The following is a 6000-nucleotide window of genomic DNA, read 5'->3' on the forward strand; positions in this document are numbered from 1 at the left end:
CTTAAGTCTTACACAAACAAACGAAGCTGCTACAAAAAAGAACGTTTTAAACTTGGATCCAGATAGCCAACTTGTGGCTACTTGGAGTCATCCAACTGTTCTTACTTGTTTTAATTAACTTAGAAATGAGGCCCATTCCTATATAGTGACGTTCAGAAAAGTCCAGAAAATAGTGTTCAGGCATAAGTTTATTTACAACGTCAATGATGAAATTACAAGTTGCATCAATAGTAAACTCTTTAGATTTTGTAAAATTTTGAAAAATAGACAACGCTGCTTAAAGGAGCGATGAAATATATATATGAACAGTCCTACAATGTACAAATATGTAAGACAGATTGTGAGCTCTTAAATAACGTTATCATTTATGCAGAAATGAATGAATAATAGCTTATATGTACATTCATACCCTATCCATACCCTATCGTGCCAGGTGCAGGCGTTTTAGTATCAAGAATGTAAAAAAGGTTCTAACACTACTCTAATACGCAGATTCGGCTTTTTCTCTGTGATGTTAAGAATATACGTTGAGATGGTTGTCAGTACTAGTCACAGATTCAAAATGAGGAAACGTCCTTACAATCACGACTACAAAACACTTCTACCATTAGTGACAAAAGCTACAGTTTACAATAAAGTTGGCTTCGTCTTCTACTTTATTCATGTCACAAAACTGATTCTTTGCTCAAGAGGTGTGCGGTTGTGCCCTCCTCATTCAATACGTAGTTTGTGACAGCTATTATAATAAACATATTCTTCCAGATCAAAGCAAGATTCCTGACACTAAGGAAATAACTACATTGGTACTACCGTTTGATACTACTGTGCTATTTTCTAATAAAATGTACATTCTTGGTACAAATGAGTCTGTTACCACGAAGCGTTTCTATGGCACTCAGAAGAAATGTTGACGCAGATACAACATTGCTGAAATGACTGGTACAGAAGATTAATATTACCAATCACACTGCGCCGTTTGGAAATGTGCAGCATGCTTTGTTTAACCGTACAAACAATCACAATACAATCAATAATTATTTTGGACAATAACTGGTGTGTCTAATACACAGTTCTGGGCTCAGATCAAAAGGGATTTTTAATTACGTCTTGCACAAACAGGCGTACCTGCTACAGAAAATGAATTCAGCTCATTTGAAAACAATATCTAGCGGTACAGAACGTTGCTACAAAAACGTCTATACCAACATACCACAACAAGGATGCAGATTTGCTATTTCCATTCAAGCATTTTGACAACTGTCTTGATCGGCAGTACACATTTAAGAACTTTCAGTGGGAAAACAGTGAGGAATTTTGTACTTTGAAACAAGGAACTCTAGAATCAGTACTTTCTGTGTACAATCAGATGTCAGGAACTCAAAGAGTTCGGCCATGCCGATCAAAATTCTGAAAATGTTTGTGGCAACGCAACACAGAAAAAAGTTTTACGTTAAAACAGAGAATCAAAGATTAAACGTAAAAATCTAGCACAAAATAAAAACTTCTCACCAAGAAAGCCTCTTCGAACAGTCTTATCACATCTTCTGAGTTCGTGTCCGACAATATCACTAACACAACATCAGTGTTTACAGCTTTTTAATTGGTATCCCGTATTGTCTACCCTTGGTTTTCCAAATGTGCCACATCACACTGCCCATCCTGTCCATCTGTTGTGTCACAAAGATTTAACATCTACGTCGAACGCGGCGAGACAAGTTATGATTTATTCTTGAACTCTGTCCTTGTTGCTTTCTTGTTCTTCTGCATTTTCAGAAAACTTCTCACAAACGTGATCAGTGTTGTCTGCCGTCGGACAAACCAGTGACAGAGTCTGAAACTTATTTATCTTTCTGTTCTGTTTCCATGTGCCGTTCTTCAGCATTTTCCTTGTCAGGAAACGTCACATAGGTGTGGTCAGAGTCATCGCCGGCGTTTTCCGTATCAGGGTGTGTCAAATTGGTGTGGTCAGAGTTATCCCCGGCGTTTTCCGTATCAGGGTGTGTCAAATTGGTGTGGTCAGAGTTATCCCCGGCGTTTTCCGTATCAGGGTGTGTCAAATTGGTGTGGTCAGAGTTATCCCCGGCGTTTTCGGTATCAGGGAGCGTTATATAGGCGTGGTCAGAGTCATCGCCGGCGTTTTCCGTATCAGGGAGCGTTATATAGGTGTGGTCACCGCTGGCATTTTCCGTATCAGGGGGAGTTACATACTCATCCTCTGATGCTTCAGTGGCACCTAGAAAAGTGGAGACAGGACTTTTGTCTTCAGCTTTGCTCTCCAATTCTCCATGTTCTGTCTCTCGTTCTGCTGATCTGTCCCCAGGTAACGACATATAGTCGTGATCTGAGTCGCTGTCGTCATCGGCTCTTTCGGTGGTGTTTGAAGCGTTGGCGGTTTTGTCGTTGTCATAGTGGCCAGCTGTCTGTTCTCTGTCATCAGATGCCCTGCCGGCTGAGGTTGCCGTAGCATTCCTGTCGTTTAGGTTTCGTCTCCCATCTTTCCTGTCGTTGTCATATTGTCCACTTGCTTGTGCTTCAGCATGGATAGCAACAATGTGTGAAACCGACATGGCCATTTTGTTGTTCGACACAGCTCGAGTTGTGGCCAAGCCCCTCTTGTTCTGACTAGGTCTGGTCCTTTTGGCTGTAGCAGAAGAGGGTGCGTTCTCTGGTTTCACGCTGGTTGGTTTGCCTGGTGCTGTCTTGTTTAAGTGTTTACTGACACCAGCATCGGAAAACTGGTCATCGTTCTCATAGTGACCACCGGTGGCTCCATCAGTGTCTGACAACTGGTCATCGTTCTCGTAGTGACCACCGGTGGCTCCTTTAGTGTCTGACAACTGGTCATCGTTCTCGTAGTGACCACCGGTGGCTCCTTCAGTGTCTGACAACTGGTCATCGTTCTCGTAGTGACCACCGGTGGCTCCTTCAGTGTCTGAAAACTGGTCATCGTTCTCATAGTGACCACCGGTGGCTCCTTCAGTGTCTGAAAACTGGTCATCGTTTTCGTAGTGACCACCGGTGGCTCCTTCAGTGTCTGACAACTGGTCATCGTTCTCATAGTGACCACCGGTGGCTCCTTCAGTGTCTGAAAACTGGTCATCGTTCTCGTAGTGACCACCGGCGGCACCTACAGTGTCCGAAAACTGGCCATCGTTCTCGTAGTGACCACCGGCGGCACCTACAGTGTCCGAAAACTGGTCATCGTTCTCGTATTGTGCGTTCTCAGCACCATCCGAGTCAGAGGACCGGCCACTGGTACCGTGGTGTCCGTCTCCAGCGTCCCTCTGTCCGTTGGCCCCGTCCACTTGAAACCTGCTCACACAAGCAGCGATCACGCCGATAATAATGGAACATCCACAGAAAGATCCCAGCCCTACAAGTATAAGCTGGGCAGCAGACAGTTCAAACTTTGGGCGATTTTTCTTCTCCTTGTCGACGACAGCCTTATCCCCTGCTGGCAGTGTGACGATCGTCACTGTCGTCTGGAGCTCCGGCATGTGCACTCTGGTGGTGTTCTCAGTGTCATTACTGAGAAGGAGCACTGCTGATGCGCTTGCATTGTCTGTATGGTCAGCTGTCACCTGACATGTGTACGTGCCCTTTGTGTCGTTACCAACAGAGGGGATGTTTAACACGGAGTAGCACATTCTCCTTGATTCCCAGCTAGTGACGGGAGAGCCTTTGCAAGACGATCTGCTCACATGCGTGTAGTTGTTGGAGTACTGGTAGCTCGGTGGTTTGTAGTCACCACTTGGCGTAACCCACACGAACGCCAGACCTTCCCGACAGTCTGTCCGGCAGGTGAGAGAAATCTTACCTGTAGCAGTCCCATTGTCTAAGGAGATGGACACATTAGGTGAGGCACATCTGAGATCCTTCCAATCTACATCCTTTATTTGTTTTCTAGTATCACCGACCATGCACCAAATGTACCACCTCAGATGATTATTTTCGAGAAGCCAGCTCTTGACTTCTCTCAGCTTGCAATCGCACTGCAGGTGACTGCTTCTTAGACTCAGACTTACAGTAGTAGATATACGGCGTAGTTCCTCAACGTCTGTGATCCATGTGATAGGGTTATCAGACAGCAAGAGTTCAATGTCATCAAATGACCAAATTTCTCGAGGAATGCCAGAAAGACAGTTATTATTTAGCGTCAGGAACCCTAGTCTGAAGAGCCCGACAAATGCTTTGCTGTCGATTTGATGTATCTCGTTATCCTCTAATTCCAAAGTGATAAGCGAAGCCAGGCCCTTAAATGTTTCCGGCTTCAGTTGCCTAATTTTGTTCCGACGAAGATTCAGTAATTTTAAGGACGGCAAGCTTGCAAAGGCCCCTCGATCTAGCTCCACCACATTGCTGTCCCAGATGTACAGACTCTCCAAAATCTCATGACGGGGAAAATCTCCGGCTTTGATTTTCCTGATGTCCTGCTGCCGTATAAGCAAGTATTGCAGATTCGTCGGCAATGCCAATGGTGCGGGGATGTTGTTGAAATTACAGTTTTTCCAACACGTCAGTATTGATGCAAAGGGATTCAGATCACAACAATCCAGGTTTGATTGAACAGCTGTGCAACTTGATCTATTCCATGTCACTAAAAGCACTAATACAGTGATCAAATTTTCACACCCTAAAGTCGTCATTTTAGTTTTTCATATCAGAAAATCACATACAGCGACGTAGTCAAGAAACTATGTAAGTGTCAATGAAAAATAGATAGTCTTGCCATTTTCATTGTCCATTTGCCGAAGTCCAGTATGATTTGCGCAATAGTAGCCTCTTCTACATCAGATAGTTGGTGAACTCAGTGACCCTTCTGGAAACTGTCGTCCTCAAGTTCGGCTCTTCTCTGTCTGCCCCACGGTCCACCAGCACGTTTGCAGTCCGGCCCACTGAAAGGCAGGAACCTTAAATGAGACAACCTGTACATGTATATTCCTATTCGTTATCGTTTGACGTAATGACCTAAATACCATTTTGCTTTTCTACAGAAACGATTATTGCTAGCTGTACATAAAACAAGTAAAGAACCTTGAAAAAAAGCAATCATATGAATTTTTTTCACTCGAAACAGACGAATTGAATATTCTGCATCCTTCTTATCCTTTCTTCTCAGAGAGAATTCAGAACGTGCGTTCAGTTCTTTAAGTATTCAATTGCGACCTAAGCGTTTATGCTAAATCCAAAACAGTCCAAAGATATATTACGATGATATTTAGTATGTAGATAGGGGTGATCTTGGTAGTGCAGCATATTCCGTTTGTGTCTTTTGTCTTTGACGATTTGTTTGGTGACAGAAAGCTTTTGATGTAAGGAAGAAGTGATGTAAATTCGACCCCCTAGCATCCTGCTCTGGAACTGCAGGGGCGTTTTTTATTTTGCTATGATATTTCATGAAGGATAACTGAACAAAGAAAAGAAAGGCGAATTTCTATGATATTCGGCTCGATGGTAGCCTTGATAGAGATACACACGATGAAATTGAAATTTTTTAAATAAGATCTTGCTTTGCATAATTATAGATGAAAATCTTCGATTCTAGTGTTCTCCACAAGGCCACAGTTAATGTTCATCATCTCTGGAGGGGATTTTGTTTCAAGTACAGCCGAAATATCCATAAAATATGCTTGCTGTAGCCTTATAGGACTTGAAATCATGCACATAACGAATGTAATATATGACAAGTGGAACATCAACAGATGCTAAATCATATGGAATGTACATATTCTTTGGTGCCAACGGGTGGGAATCACATACATGTTTAAGTAAGTGACACGTGTAAGTAAGGCAAAGGTGTATATCCCTACGCATAGATTATGTAAATGCACGTCATTTGCATACTTTAATTTACGATGAAAGGTAAACATGGAAATCTGACAAAGAAAATGACTTGTACAAGACAATATGTTAATGTTGGTTGGAAAGACCATCTTTAATTACAGCATTATTTGCATAAAGATCCGTGAGACAAAACAATGAATCCACAAAGGCTCTAAA

The sequence above is a fragment of the Branchiostoma floridae genome, chromosome 3 (genome assembly GCF_000003815.2).
Source record: "Branchiostoma floridae strain S238N-H82 chromosome 3, Bfl_VNyyK, whole genome shotgun sequence".
NCBI lineage: Eukaryota > Metazoa > Chordata > Leptocardii > Amphioxiformes > Branchiostomatidae > Branchiostoma > Branchiostoma floridae.